Genomic DNA, 16939 nt, shown 5'->3' on the forward strand with positions numbered 1-16939 from the left:
GTTGCAGTTGTTTAGTACATTAGATATGAAATCTCTGCATTAGCCTATAGAGCTCTCAGCCTTCAAACTCTGCGTTCATGAAAAGCTGCCTCGATCTCGGTAATGCGCTGTCCTTATTCCAGTCCTGACATCTGGTCACCTCCTCGCTGATGTGTAACACTTCAATCTTCGTTCTATGCTTGAGGCCTCCTTGTTTAATGTCTGCACCAGTCTTTAATGTATTTCCACAATGCTACGGCCTTCGATACATAATCACTGAGCGTTGATTTTCAAGACTAAAAGGATGTTATCAAATCAGTTCCTCCGAAGTGAATTCAACAAATATAGACAAGATTCTTAAAAACGGGGTATTTACCACCCAGATCGTTCACTAAGGTCAAAATCCGCCGGACTTCCTTGTAACAGCCTAGTGCACGTGAACTCAAGAACACAAGCACTATTATAATAAAGCATTATTTTTGAGTTCTTCAGAGGAATGTACCTCACTTATTTAAGCGAAATCATTGCCTTTCTGCGGAAACAAGTCTTTCGACTCATCGCAACAGCCGAGAGACCCTATCGAACATATTCCTCCAAGATTCGATCAGCGGCAGTAGTTTGGTACAGGTTTGGCGGTAATAGCATTAGCGCCAAATTAACTTATACCATAAGTTAGCCAAAGGTCAAACATGGTTGCGACCGTGGGAAGCTTGGTGAAAAAAAGCCGTTAACTTACAAAATGGGTGCCTTCGGATCCCATGTAGCTTAACGAGCCACCAGCAAACTAGAAAAGAGCTAGATTACGTTTACATTCAATGCGAGGAACGCCTTCTGCATCAGTATTGCATTTAATCAAGAACGGACGAGACAGTTGATTGAAGAATGAGGTTACGTTATTAGTAGCGTGAGCGATTGATGGCAACGTTGATGATAATAAAAATGATAGCACCGTCCTTTCGTTCTTGCTGCTACGCGCTCGCCATATTTACATTGATTTGCAGACATTGTCGATCGAGTTCGTCGCTGTAAACACCAATGTCGCTTAAAGGCGGTAAAATAGCATGACTCAAGGTAATTTAAATCTTGCCAAGTAAGGCTCGACAATCAACGAACTTTTTCAAGTTTTTTTTTTTCCTTTTTATTATTGTACATAAAATTTATTAAAGTAAGAGTAAAATATCGACTTTGAAGCACTACTATTCGCCTCTTTTCGTAGCTTGAGAGTAACGATGCCTACGGATAATGGAATATGGATGGGAATAAACTAACAGTTTGGCTGATAGTTGTTGCACAAGTTGAATCTAACGAGAGCAGTGTGTAACGGACGTATCCCCATACGAGTTCGACCAGTGCGGGAATTCGTCTTTTGGATTTCGTATCGCTGCTCTGTCGTTTCCTCCTGCCGTATGCTATTTCCGTGTGACTGTTGTAGAGTCTGTACAAGAGCGGAACGTAGGACACGCAGCGGGATGTCCATCGACTTGGCAAGTGACAAAAAACTGAGAGAAATAAGGTAAATACGAGAACTAGAGAAATACTATCGAGGTTTTATAAGCGCGTTGCGTAAGTTTTGATGAACGTACCGGATAAATTACAATTCGGTTCATTTCAACAAAATTGTGAATTATATAAGGCGGGAGTATCCTCGCAAACTTGATGGTTGCGTGGATACGTGTCGACGAGGTGCGAGTACGGCGTCTTGATCTGTAGATAGCATAGGACTGAAGGAAGCAAGGAAAATTCATAGTCTGCGTTCGGCGCAGTTCGTCCTTCAGACACGTCTTCTTTATTTATTTACTGAGGTCGTCTACTGCACGTGCGTGGACTATACGTGGCAGCACAGTCGGGCCGATAGGTGGCGTGCATACACTGAATGCCATAAACACTACAACGCGGACCAGTGGATCAGCAGACGATGAACCGTAACTCATATTTATTAGATCAGCGATTGGAATATCTATAGTTCACACGTACTTTTCTATTTCACACTTACATTCGTACCTTTATGAGGAGTATTTACGACCACACCATTATTACAAGATATCATAAAACGGTTATTAGGTATTATGGGTATTACAGGATGCATGAAACGGCCCAACGTGATATTATCTGTCGATCGTTCACTGCTTATCAGTACTAGTGACTTTGAGGAAATATATAGCGGCGATGATATACTCAAATAGCAACTCTTAAGTAGCGTGGAATATATCGTGTAATTTACGCCGCCAATCATCGCTTATTGCGTGGAAACTTCCACTACAACTTTCGTCAACGTCGGCTACCCTGTCCCTGGCGTCTGTGCGCAAGCGGAAAGAACAGCGAATAGTCGTCGCGCTGCAACTATAAAAAGTTAGCACAAAAATATTAGTAGGTATAATCAGAACAGATTTGCCACACAGGTCAAAGGTATGAGAGCCTTTAGAAATGGCTTTTGGCCTGAAAAATCTAAATGAAAAGAGCTGCTGGATTTCCATTACAATAATAGGGCAAATGTCGAACGAGGTTTGGTAAATATATCCGCACCACATACATCAGCGGGTGCTAAAATACCTTCATAGAATTAAACTTCACCTTTTTGGATTTGGATTTTTGCATTTTCGAAAATACGCTTTGAGACGTCTTTGCATTTAACTTTAACACGCGTAAATTCGTGTCGTATTCGTAAAAAAAAACAAAGTAACTCGTTTAGCCTTCTTTTGTCGAACAATAACCGGGCTTTCCTGAACGTATGTATGGAAAAGATGGCGTTTCCATCCAGAGAGTGAGCGTCTGCGCTACATACGAAACCGATTCTCCGCCGTTTTATATTGTTTCTACTTTCCAACGAATTTCGTTTGAAAATATTATTCCACCAAGAGGCATCTGTGCCACAGATAAACGTCACAATCCAGCAAATCTACATTGCTATCGTAGAAAGCAGTATAGATTCTATCACTATCATTCTTCTAGACATTTTTTTATTAGGGGAATTTTTAAAGAAATTAGATATTTTTAAAAATTTTTAATTTGAAAACACTTCTAAGGAAAAGAGCTCGCCTTTGGCTTGCGTTCCGACTGAAAATCGTAGACATGCTTACTGAAAATCTCGTTCTTACTGTTGATGAAACGCAAATGTCTTACCCTGAGATACAGCTATCCTTAAACTGAAGATAATGCCCGATATAATGTATAGACTCTCAGTGTTATATTTTGGCCAACTGCTAGAGAGCTTTCATTCACGATTTATCATATATAGGGAGAAATTTAGGTTTAGTTTAAGTGATGGAACCTATGGCGTAGACTGTTTACAGTTAAGCCTGTTTCGTATAGATCTAATCGTAGATGGAACCTTTCTCTATGCGACGATGGCACAAATTGTACATGGCCAATAAAAAACGCATTACTTTTTTTTTACAAGTAACTAATCATCTGTTAGATAACTGTCCAATAGGCGTATTCACTGTAATAGCCTAGTGGGTACATTAACAAGCGTATTCGCTTCTTAGGAAGCCGAGCAGCACAGCCTTCGTTTCATGCTGGGAGCCAACCATCTGATGGACTGAATGCTTAACGGCAATACCGGACGTAAAGCTCGAAATATAGAAATGTATTCGATTAAGTATTGGATCACAGATACCCAGCGTAACGTCCGTAATCGAATAAAGGTCTCCACATACCACACCGCAGCTTAAGCTCAATGATCAACTGGCCCTAACATCTAAAAGAGGAAGGTTGCTCCACTTGGATTTGTGATATCGTAGTACGTCTAGAGAGGCAATAAAAGTTTCACGTCAGAGAGTGGGTGCCGGAACATACTGGAACGATCACTCTGAGAACTTTATTTAAGAAACAGTATAATTCCTTCCATTGAATCTACTGCATTTTTCTATGAAAGCATGCACTAGTAGAGCGAGAACACTTGCAGTGCGTTCAGAGAAAAGCCTCATAATAAACCAAGGTACGTATCTATCTACTTTTGAAAATATTCGTTTATAGTCTCGAATGGCTTTAGGTGCCTAAAGTACCATTCAAGGACAAAAGCAGCACACTCCCCCCGATCACATAGGGTATCGGGTTCTCTATTAGTTACAGGGACGCATAAGATGAGTGCTTGTATTAGTTATCTTTTATCACTTAATCATTAATTTCTTTTACTCTTAATTAATAATACTTCAAGCAAAATGAAGACGTGTTTGATTGATTTAATCCTATACGAATGCATATATCGAAATATCAACTTTTTTCCCTTCGCTTTCTGTCAGCTCCAGCTAACATAACCGCCCCTTTAGATAGATATCTGATCCGGGAGTCAAACTGAGATCTGCCAAGAAGCTTATGTACTATCGTTGCAATGACACCTAGCTTCGCTTGTTCCTGTAGCTATACCTTTGCGGCTTCATTTCGTATTTCCAGCAATAGGAAGACACGCACTTAATATATATTGGAAGGAAAAACTCGTTTCTTTTAAGCTCTTTCGTGCTGAGTATTTGCGCGTGGAAGACGCTGGCAGCAATAGCAATGAACCAGTGCCAGAGGCGCCCACGTCTTGGGGGTGGTCTAAGAGTCATCTTTTTCTTACTGTCTTTCACGAATAGCGGAAGCTATTTTACCTAATGTCATCATAGATACAAATGACGGAAACATTCGCTAGTCATGTACACATGTTGTTGGCCGTTCAACAAACAAGGAGCCATTGCAACGAGGCTTACTGCACCGTTGGCTCGTGACAGCTTCGTCTTGAGCAGACAACCCAAAGCCACCTCTACTACTTCGGCCCTTCTACGCAACTCATTCTATACGCCTCTATTACTGTTCATGGACAGCCGCTAACGCTGTTCATTCGCTCATGCCCCTGTCGATATATATTCTGTTTTGTATTGCTATAATCAGATACATAATTTGATACTTGCCGGGAAGTGTTCGTAAGGGACAACGTCAAAGATTGATTTGTGCTGTTGTAGTACACCTGGTCTAGAAATCAACTTTTACTCGAAATCTCTGCTTAGCCGGAGCCATTAAATCACTGAACTCAAATTTTCGATCGGAATTTCCAATATTATCGTTCGGTGTCAGACGCGGAGTTGGCACACGAGTTTCTCCTCCGATCGGTTGTTTGTGAATAAATTGGTGTACATCTATTTAGTGATGCTGCGGAGCAAACGACTATAAAGACAGGCGGAAAGCCTTCGACACTAGCACCCGCGTGCCATAGAAGCATCGATGGACTGCTGAAAAACGCGAAGGATCAAAGGTGCTACGAGCTTGGCCAGTTGATTCGTCGATAAATTTACAGTCTGATTTGAGTATCACACACGTATATGTATCTATAGAAATAGACAGGTTTGTTTTCAACCGTATTTTGGAGAGAAATATTTGTTTTCCCGAAACGTTTCTCCTGTTGAAGATGCCAGAAACTTCTTATAACATCACCTGCCATGCATTCCGTGAAATTGAACCTGTTACTTTATTTGAGCCGTCACTAAGTCTGTCCTTTGCGTTCTAGATAGTTCAGTGAGTTACCCAGGTAAGTTAGGCTACACGAAAGACGAGCACTAAATAAACGATCTACAGGAGAACTTATTCACACGAATTAGTCACCTACAGATTGATTTGAGAAAACGCTATTTGTTACTATCTATAGGTAAAGATAATCTCACTTTTAATTGCACAATTAAAACATCATCTATGAATAGAAACACGTTTTTCAATAGTTTTTTTTTTAGCTTGTGCAATGTTCATTGACAGAAATTGCAAGTGGCCACGAGAAGGTAACGATTAACACCATCAAAGGGCCTAGTTCAATCCTACAATGATCCTGCTTAGCCATCTATGTGTGTTGCTTAGAAGAAATGTTCTGCAACTGAATTACTGCACGTTTTATCCTTATGTACGGCCTACACGCTGCACAGTTCAATACCTTGCCTCCCGCGATGCGTATTTTTGTGGCGATCCGTTCGAGTAACTAATTTATAAAATGATTCGATGTCTGGGTAGTATTTCAGCGCTGCTAGCGATGAGAAAGATCGGGTTTGCCGTAGACCGCTCGGCTCGCGTCTAACGCCCCGGCGATTTAATGTGGGTAGATCTCGCGGCCTGATGAAACGCATCTGCTTCTACTGCCAGTATGACTGCTAATGCAGTGGTGAGACGTGCGCAGACTTTGCCCGACAGACGACGTTCGACTGGGGCTGCCGCAACAGCTGCGGTCGCGTTCGGTTCAGTTTTTGTTGAGGCTGCTGTTGTTTTTGTTATTATTTTGGTAGCCTAGAGTACTATAGAATGGACCAGCATTAAAATTATTCCCATTGTCGCTGCTACACAGCGGAGAAAAACGACGGTCGATCGTTGCGGTGCTACCGTGCCTGGCTGTATCCCGAAGCACTGAGCTTTCATTAAGTTCCACGCCCTTTGGGACTGTCCATCTGATCAGTAGCTTAGTCCAACTAGATAGGATAAATAGATGTATAGCAAGCCAGGCACGAAGCGGAATGCCCTGACTCAACAAGAATTTCGCGTCGTTCATTCGAATACAAAAAGTAGCACGTAGACTATTTTGAAGCATGATGTTGTTGCTATCATCGTTGCTCTTGCTATCGGCTTTTTAGACAATTTCTATTGGCCTATTTTGTAAAAGAGCGGGCAGATGTCCCATAAGAGATATGAGATGGAAATGGGCGAGGAAACAATAAAAACTTAGTTCCCTCAAAGTGTACCAAAATGCATTACCCTAAAACGACTTCTTCTTTTCTCAAATAAGGTACTGTGCCAGTATAACAAGGTAGTGTAAGATTTGCGTCGGTAACACAATCTATTAAACGCTAAGATCTTCTCGGCAATGATAGTGTAACATATAATAGTTTTAATCACCAACAAGTCAGAGTGAATGTGCCGCGACAATTAACGGCAACATATATATATATTATTATAAACTAAAAAAGATAGAGCACGGCATATTATACGTACCGAATGGCTCACATACGCATTCAGCCTATCGAGGGCCTTTTGAGGATTATCACTCATTCGCACCACGCAACGCAACTGATCGTCTGACAACGGAGAATGCAGCAGTTTCCAGATAGTAAATTTTTCGCTCCGCCTCCCCCCCCCCCACGGAGCAACTGCTCCATACATTAGCTATCATTAAGGCATCGTCTCAACGCAAAAGGACGGTGCGAACGGGAGGCAAAGTGATAGGTACACTGACTAGAGCACCAGCGTCTTTTGCCCTCATTCCATCCTCGCAATACCCCCCGCTTACGTTGCTCACTTCATTTTCTGATTTCGTTTTGCCCTGCATCTTTCTCTGTCTGCTGTCATTAATGCTCACATACTTGTATGCACATCATATATTGGTGAAACAACGGAAAACAAATGCCAGACCGGCCAGAAGGCCACGAAAAAAGGCAACAGTGATTGATGCCATTGGAAAGGAGACTTCCCTGTAGCAGTAAAGTCGCCCGATGTCGCAATGGTACTCGAGCTTCTTTGAAGGAGTACCACCGATAAGCAGCTTGTCAGATAAACCAAGGGTACGCGAAAAGGGACAGCCCTAGTCTGGTACTGTGTCAAGGGCGAAGGCCAAATCTAAGTTGTTCATTTTTCTTCGAACTGATGCTTTGTTGGAGACATACGCACAAGGGGTCCGTCAGGGAGACGCGAGAAATTGGATAGACGTCACAGAGGAGTGGTTCCGCGGAAGGAAAGACTCCAGAGGTAGAACTTGTGCGGCGTTGCAGGTCTAACATCGGCCAAGAAAACCATTTAAAAAGGAGTGACATATTCAGAAATTGATAACTGACAACGAAGGAGTTTTTCGTTTTCATGTACAATGCATTACCAGGATAGAGAGACGAAAATGAGACTAACGAAAGAATTCGGATCAGTTAAGGTTAACCTCCAGCAGGAATTAAGCTGCACATCGGCTACCCCTCCATACACCTTAACAATAATCCAATATGATCTACATATCAGAGTAACGTGAAATTTTCATCTAAACGTGTCACTGTTAAAGGATGAAACGGCCGTAGTGGATCACATCACCGCGACAATTATTTCCTTCAGCTTCGTTTCAATATTTCAAAACGAAGCTCTTCGAGAAAAAGCAAACGTCCTGAGTTTTTAATTAAAATGTATTAAACTTAGCTGTTTTATCCTTCCACCCCCCCCCCCCACCTCCTCCAGTTAAAGTACGTGTCAGCTATTTCAGTTAGAACTGCTATCCCAACACACTTTTAGCGTTATCGCAAAAAGGAGAGCTGCTGTATTACGGACCTGAAAGTGTTCAACTTAGAATTTGAGCCACCCAAATTGATATGATAAAGGAATGCCCAAAAACTATACGTATTTGTTTGCGGCAACAAGGAGAGTGATTCGTCTTCAACGCTTTTTTCGAGACTCACTTGTTTTCTACTATTTTGATAAGTACTAATTACAGACATAGTCCCTACTCAGCGATAGCTTACGTCACAAAGCATCAAACGTCTAACCGGAGCTTCTTAAAAAAAAGTAGGAAAACAAAAGTCACGGCAGATCTCTTTTTGTGCTCAATGATTACTATAAATGATGTCTACCTTTTGTTCTAGTTAAGAACGAACAGCCGTTTTTTTCATGTAAATCCAAGTTGACAACGAAGGCCAATTGGCGGTTCAGCTGACTTCAAAGTGTGATCTTTTATCGATAATTCATATTCAGACAGATAATAGTATTCCGTTTATCCCTCAACGACAAGTGAAGACAGCATTCCTTTATTTGGTTCAACGACATCTTAGTTATTGCCGTTGACATCAAGTTGATGGCATTAGCTTAGAAAGAAGCTCAGTAAAGGTAAGCTATGGTACACAGAAACTGGCAATTAACTGTAGACCTCGTAGGAACTCCGATAGGTTGAAGGGGCCTATAACACTTGGCCAAATCATTTTTCGTTCCTTCTATTACTGTAGATAGTACGTAGCTATTCTCCACATTTTTCAGCCCTAATAAAGCCGTTCAATCCCTTATTTTTAGGGTGGCTTCCAGGAAACAGGAAGGTTAATAAATTGCATTAAATCACGTGGATGGCAAAGTTTCAAGCTAAAAAGACCATTGGTACACCATTTCAAATAGAATGTCAATCTTCTTTCATTAAGGCAGGCAAGCTACCCATGGCTCAAAGACTGAAATGTGAGCAAGTTTTTGACAGACAAGTTTTTTGAAGATTTGAAGACAAATCGTTTTCAATGACAAAAAGGATAGGTTTGACCCAGGTTTAAGTTTGCCTATGACATTGGTCGAATCAGTGAGTCCAAGGTGTCTTCTGAGCCTATCGGCGTTTGCAACCAGCATAACTCTATTCACCAGCGGCAAACTTAGATATGGAAAATTCCAATACAAGAGGTATTATTGACAGCATAAACATCAGCTATCCTATACATTATGAACATTCAAACAATAAGTAAACAGTCAAATAAAATGTTTCAATCGCTTTTTTAATTAAACATCGTACGAGATTTCGTTGCCGACACACCGGTCGCTGCGTGCACTTATATATCGTATAATACACCCATCTCTCTAAATATGTCTGGACTAAGCTGAGAATAGTCAAAAGCAGGCCTGTTTGGTGTAGAACCTTTTTTCGTACAAACTCATGCCAGGAGACCACGGCAGAACTCTGAGCAAAACAGATCAGCCTCTATTCAGCTCGCTCCTCTAACTCCTCGTGCCGTGACATGGCGACGCAGCTTGGTGGTGCGGTCTTAATCGGCCGGAAAGGGACTTGGTCGGGAATCGAGAAATGTAATCGAACATATTGAAGATAGCATACCCTGTCTCTTAGAGTGGTTTCTTCGTTGGTATTAATGGTCAGATGATAGCCACGAAGCACCAGGCGACTTCCACTACTGCAGAATGTACTTCGCTATTTGTTCAGTTAGCTATCTCGTCATACTATCCTTTGCTATTTTGACTGCCTGCTAAAATTACTAGCCTAGGCATAACTTCATTCATATGGGTCCAGATGAGTGATCCGTCTCGGGATGATCAGGCAAAACATGCCGTCCACCTCAACTTTCTTTCACGATGTGCGTCAGTCGTCTTATACCTTTTGCAGATATTGTTGTTATTATTATTAGAAAAAAACTGCTGCTTCCCCACCAAAGTAAGTGAGAAGTTGATGAGTGGATTCAATTTATACCTAGAAATCATTAATAAGCCATAGCAACTATATACTTGATCCAAGGCAAGTGGATACGTAGCTGCTTCCGATTACGATCGAAGAACTTCACTCTGGCTTGAAGTCTTATTGTATTTTTCAATCGAAAAATACTTCTAGCTAGGGACACTTTTGTCCCCTTATGTACATATGTAAAGCACTGAAAACAGACAGTAATAGAATATCTGTATCTGTAAGTTAAAAGACGATTTCTAATATTTGATCAGCTGAACTATATCGAAACGGCCTGCCGCTAAGCTTACGCGAAAAACATCATAAGTCATTCACATTATCGATATAATGCCCTGATATTCAAGTGATGTTACCAGTGGCTCTTGCAGAAATCTTTAAAGAATACAATTTAGTGAACTAGAAAAATTATGAACTTACAAAGTTAGACTCTCTGTTTTGTCCTTGCACAGTCAGTTTATTTGCATTTAGTAAAATAGTTACATGACGGACAGGAACATGTACACTGTAAAAGGCCACACTTAGCGTATTGCATTTAAAAACAAAGGTATTACAAATATGATACTTATTATAAACGTTTCTGTTATTTACCGAACTTTATTGATAGTCTATTTATACAGGCGGTTTGGCATATCTCAGATATTCTCACAGCATTCAGATATATCCGTTTTATTTTGCCCGGTATTTCGGCACACAGAATCTATGAATACAGAACAACAATATGCCTTATTGGATCTTCTTAAATATGCTCTAAGTCGCATGTGAAATAGGTTCACTATCGTGGGAAAAGTTTTTTTATCCAGCGTAATCGATAAATCTAATTGAACAATTTATCTGCTAACAAGAACAAGGCCAAAACTATTGCAATAGACCTACATATATTAGGTCTATTATAATAGCTATACGCTATCGCCGAAAAGCGTCAATAAAGATTTTGGAAACCTAGAGACTTCCTGATGGAGTCAAAAGAACCCTGTACGCGCCGACCTAGTGGACTACTACTAGTTTGGTCAGAGTCAGAGAACAACGATCAAATCATAAACACGCAACTTTATTAGACGTCCGTGAAATATTGACGTGGAGAACGACCACGTCAAATAATAAATTAAAAATAATGCATCGCTCGGCTAACGTAGACAGGACATTTTACCCATGGTGCTGCAACGTTACCGTATTCTTGATGCCCGAGTAACTTGTATGACGTAACTTGATAGCTAAGGTCGTTCTTAAGTTGCACCAGCAACAAGAAAAGACAGAAATTATAACAGAGTGACCGTATTTCAAAGCTGGCAATACAAGATACTTTATTCTGAAGTCTCATGATTGAGCTAGATAAACTAGAGTTATGGAAAAAAAATATCAATTGAGATATATTAAGAAGGACGTATTATTGATTGACACACATAGAATATTAGTATAATAAATAATATAAATAAACAAAAGAATGTAAAGAATAAAATCATCGGACGCCATCTAACGGCACTCATAAAAAGCAGTTTACTGTGAACTAACTGTCTGTGAGAGTTGTACTAGCTATGATAATTATAATTTTTCTTGTTTTTATTATTATTATTATTTGGACAAACCATACAAATTTCGGTTATCAAAATTATCGTATTTGAAATTGTTTTTTTATGGATGTTTACAATAGATATACTAGTTACATTTAGCCGCTGTAAGGTGCAATATTAGATGTTGACAAGATGAACAGCTCGTATGTAAGCGTAACGACATATCGAAATGATATGCCCGTTGATTCAATGGTAGTTAGCCGCTTTTTAAAAATTCGTACTCTTAATAGAATCGTGAACGTATGTTATGAGTCGGTCTTATCCGCAGATTTTAACGATCTGCTGTTATAAATAGTCACCTAAATGTTCAAACTATCTTTACGCGGTATAATATCTGTGAATCATAAAAAAGAGGGTTACCGAGAATTGGTCTGGTTGTAATCCGTTGTTTGGGCTCTGGGCGTTTTTGCCGCTACTTCCACCTCCGGTACCGCCTCCGCCGCCGCCTTTCGAGACATTGGCATGTCCTGCCGAGTAATTCATTGCAGGGTGGCTCTTTTTTCAATAGGACAGTCCCGTCCCCGTTTATTCGAATAAGTATCTCAATGCTACGTGCATCCAGGCAGAAGGTATCTCACGCACGAGTAAGGCACGCTTTACTATGTGATAATATTAAGGACCATATTCGCTCCATCTCCACATGGTATATGGGAAGGCACCCATTCATAAACACAAACCGCGTACACTAGACGCACCGATATTATGCGAGCAGAGAGATCTTCTACGAATACCCTCTGCAGCAAACGTATAATGCGTAGGGTGGAAACGTAGTTGTCCTTTCGTTGACAGTACAGGACGGAAAAACGTCGCACCAGAGAAAATAACGAAGTCAGAAGAACATATGAATGTTACGCTGTGTGCGTGTACTTTAATAAACACAGCCAGCAAGACACGATCACTCGAACTCTACTAGCACAGAAAGCACCACGCTGGGCGGATCAACGATAATGTTTCAGCGGAAACTCATCCCGGGTCTGACAATTCTTTCGATTACATCTTGCGCACATACCAGGTGAGAGCACAGCACATAGACACAGATAAGTTTGCTTATGAGGGAGTTCGGAAGTTTGATTGAGGTCATCTTGTTTTTACGGAGATGTCTTTCACATTATTTGGGTAGTTTACGATTCAATATTTTTGGTTGCAGGTTATCCAGTCGGTTAGTAATAGTCGAGCTGACAAAAATGAGAAGAGGTAATTCAATTATGGAAACAGCGGGGGCGGTAACAATGTATTGCAGACGACACGTGCGTGGAAAGTTGGTGCGTGATACAAAAAGCCTGATACCGATACGACACAGATACTAAATGCCTCAAAGCTAATCAGATTTAATAATTATTCACAAAGGAAATAGGTATATCCTTCAGGGATGCTGAGTGGTAACAATATCAAAATGGTAGAAACTCCTGAGAGTCTAGTGTAAACCGGCAAGTTGCCGGGATGGGAGTTGAAGAGTTACGACAGTGATAGCAGTAACGTACTGACACGATAAGCTAATACACTCTTGCACGCAAATGGAAGAATCGCATCACAAAGGGTAGAAGATCACTCACTGGCGACGACAAGCAAACAAAAACCACTCACACCAACTAGACGTTGATGCAAGAACCCGATATGAAACGGGCGGATGCTTGAGCGATGAGCTAGCTGTACCTTGGTCACGGGAATATCTACGTGTAATATATCTATATCTATGTATGATAGAACAGTGTGGAAAATTATAGTGGATATGTATTATGGATCGCAAAGCGATCACTGCATCTTTGCCGATTTGCTAACTTTTAGGGCTCGGTCGATAGCAGCGACAACCATCAGCAGGTCAACAAAAATTACGTACGAAAGTGGACCATGCCGTGCCAGGCTGGACTGGAGCGGTTCCTTTCTATTTCTCCCAAAATGATCACCATCAAATGAAGCAAACTTTGCGAACAAAACGACATCAACGGGACATCTAGACGAGTCAAGTAATGTAGGCGGCTGTTGACGATCGGCTGACTACTAGCGACGGCATATCGGCAGCGGCATTTGAAAGGAGAAAAAAGACGTCCTGTACTCTTGCCTTCTCTAGATTGCAGGAACCAAGGTCTCTAGAACAGCAGCTGCTGCTGCTGCTGCTGCTGCTGCTGCTGCAAAAAAAATCAAACAGGACAATAGAAAGAGCAAAAAATACAAAAAAAACCTGCGTCGAGAGAGGTACATAGAAATATGGAGTCACCGTCACCGACTGTAGTACACTGTACGATCCAGGAAAGGGGCAATGCTCGTTCCAAGGCTTTCGTCAAGTCACAGTAGTCGCTTTTGTGGTAGTTCTGTTGTAGTAATGTATAACGTATAGCAGTGACAAAAGTAGGGTCTTGACCGCGAGGCAGCGGCGGCTACACGTGGGGTTCCAAGCGGGTCGCGCAGGGTTCAACCTCCACAACCACGCTCCCGGCAGGGGTCCGGCACAGCCCTTTCCACACCTAGCCCTCTCCGACCCTCCCCTCCACGTGGGTCCTGAATCTTGAGTCGTCTCAAATAGTCTGCTGACCCGGTCGGTCCCCGAACCACGGCCACGGCATAAACGGCGATTGCAACGACGGTACAGTACAGCCTTAATGGCGGCGGCGGCGGCGGCAACAGCGACAGCGACAAGTGAGTGGAACGAAATAGTGAGGAAACGGCTCATCTGTGCCGGGTCGTACGACGTCGCGCTTATTCGTCTCTATATAACCACGCAGACGTAGATGATTACGAACCACAAATGTGAGTAGCGTTCGCGGTCACCGCGTACAGCGGGATCAGAGTCGCTTGGTTTTCCCGGAAGAGACGCATATGGCTGCGACGAAGCCCGTTAGCGTCTCAACCAGATGTAAAATGGCCTCGGGAGCGAGTTATTTATTCCCTTGTTTGCAAATGACCGTGTAACGCAGCACCGTTTCACTTCGATCCGATTCAGGCCCGGCCACTCTCTCTTCGTTCGTCGCCTTTAGTTCTTTCTCACTTTCATCCCTCGCCATTTTTCTTTCCTGTGTGTATACAACATACGCATCTCTCACATAAGTCATAAGCAAGGGGTAAGCTCTCTATGTTGGACTAGAAGGCGTACTGAGCCGGTGCTTCGGTCGAATGGAGAGTATAGAGTAATTGAATTTACTGGAGGACGTCAGAAGATGCTGATCGATACCGAGTATCCGTCATAGACACAGCTGTAAGACTATTTCCTCACTATAGGTCTTCGGTCGTAGGGCAATGAATCACTTTGTTAGACGCCGAAATGTAGATGTGCCGTCTGCTTAGAAGCGACGGTGTTAGCCGTGAATATTTAGTATATAATAGGTGAAAGGTACCTGGTGTAAAAATTGCAGTGTAATGTCAAAAAAATCTTACCATTTCCTTGTTTTTAACGATGTTCCTTGTTTAAACAAAGACCGTTTTTAAGACCGTCGAAAGGGTATACAAGCAATTTTTTGAAAATGTGGGATTCCTGAATTTTACATTTATCGGCCACGCAGTTAAGTGATAAAAACAGAAAGAGATATTATGTATAGACTTGGCATCACGATTAAATGTGCACTATTCAAATGATATTATGCCGCAATACACGCATACTGCCTGTAATAAATGACCAATGGCTAGATTGTTAATAAAAATGTTTTTCAGTTAAATGTAAGCAAGTTCAACTCGGTACTTTGGTGTCAATTAAACTTGATCGAAAAGTGGCGTAATGCATTCAGTCGCTTGATAAGCTCATTATGAACAGTCGATCACTTATCAAGTGTTATGATTTAATTCATAATAAAAATATTTTCAAGTCAACTATATAAAGTACCGGTGATCATAATTTGAATTTGTTTGTCCAGCGGTCACCTGTGATCGGTAGGCTCATGTGCGGTACTGTCTGCACTGACACAAAAGAGCAGACATCCATATGGCCGATTTACTTATCGTTTCTCGTGGGTGGTAGATGCAACGTAATCGTCATCACAAGAGTAGCGACAAACGCAAGGCCCGGGCATCGGGCCAGAGTTGCGCACGTAACCCGTTGAAAATAGGTTCAGCTCGTACGGTATGTGTTTTTGTAGAAACATGAAATACGCATAGACGGTATCGGAAAACAGTCAATACGGTACATAACGAAAATCGTCACCAAAAAAAAAGGTGCAGATAATAGGACTTCTCACTACACAATAAAAAAAAAAGCAAGCAATTCATATCCGCAAGTGAAAAAGAATATAGAAGAACTTAGTGGATATTTCATCTCAAACTTACTTTGAAACAGACTACGTTTGACAAGTTACTCTGTAACGAAGAAATGTTCACGGGACCTTTAGTTCCTTTAAGGTAACTTTCTGGTTTACAATCGATGGCCTCCTTCGGGCAGCTGTTAGCTAGTTAGTTACAGGCCATACTTAATTCGAATGATGGTTGATTTGCATATCGCATACCTGTTGCATATATTTCAACTGCTATTTATGAGCCATATGTATTGGTCCTTGCAGGTACCGTAACTCTTTAATTACTCTTCGTTGAAATACACTATTCAAATGTTTTAGCAATCTGTTATGTTGTTTCACGTTCATTTATAGGACAAGTTCTATTTGGGCTGAGGAAGATTCGCGCACTCTGTCTGGGTAGTGTTTTCGAAAAGCACTACATTTTATAGGTATAAGTTAGCATGGGAGTGGTTAGACTGCTTTATGCGCCTATAGAGAAGTCAGACACTTATATTATAAGACCTTTAAACGAAACACAGTGAAATAAGTAGTTCCCATTTGTTTATCTAGAGGTTTCCAGACGAATCCAAGTGGGTCACCCTACAAATGTGTTTTGTTCTCTGTTCAGCCAAAATTAATGGGTTTCTCGGCGGCAAATCTCTCCTGCGTGTGCTTCAAGTCGAGTTAATGGAGTTTGCTCAGAGCGGAGCGTATTTTGGGAAGCAGTGAACACACTGCTTTAGCCAAGGGTTGCCACATCCGACTTCTAGCTACACCCATTTCTTATTCTACCCTGAATTTTTTTCTACCAATCTGTTCGTTTGTAAGACTACTGAGAGGAGTTCGTGATGTGGCATGAATCTTGGTTCTACTTTAGTTTCTGTTCCAGACGCTGCGAGAGAAACAATCGTAATCAGATTGTTTTGTATGGTAAATAGCATCGGTAGGCGCATCAATTAAGTATCAATAATCATTTAGCCATAGTTCTACTAAATGTCTAACTATAATAAATTAAATATTGCTGATATTATTTCATTTGGTTATACTTGTCGTCTAGC

General features: G+C 41.3%; 1 protein-coding gene and 1 long non-coding RNA gene across 2 annotated transcripts in view; one reads left to right on the plus strand and one right to left on the minus strand.

Moving 5' to 3' along the window:
- LOC111260998 (uncharacterized) overlaps window positions 1-16939 on the minus strand; it is a 144373-nt gene that overhangs the window by 72910 nt on the left and 54524 nt on the right. The gene's annotated exons all lie outside the window — the stretch shown is intronic.
- Window positions 8554-9431, plus strand: LOC147753419 (uncharacterized). Its single transcript, XR_015311313.1, has 2 exons — window positions 8554-8781; window positions 8962-9431. It is a non-coding gene; the product is annotated as an uncharacterized LOC147753419 (long non-coding RNA).

This window comes from Varroa jacobsoni, unplaced genomic scaffold (assembly GCF_002532875.2).
Source record: "Varroa jacobsoni isolate VJ856 unplaced genomic scaffold, vjacob_1.0 scaffold_505, whole genome shotgun sequence".
NCBI classification, from domain to species: domain Eukaryota; kingdom Metazoa; phylum Arthropoda; class Arachnida; order Mesostigmata; family Varroidae; genus Varroa; species Varroa jacobsoni.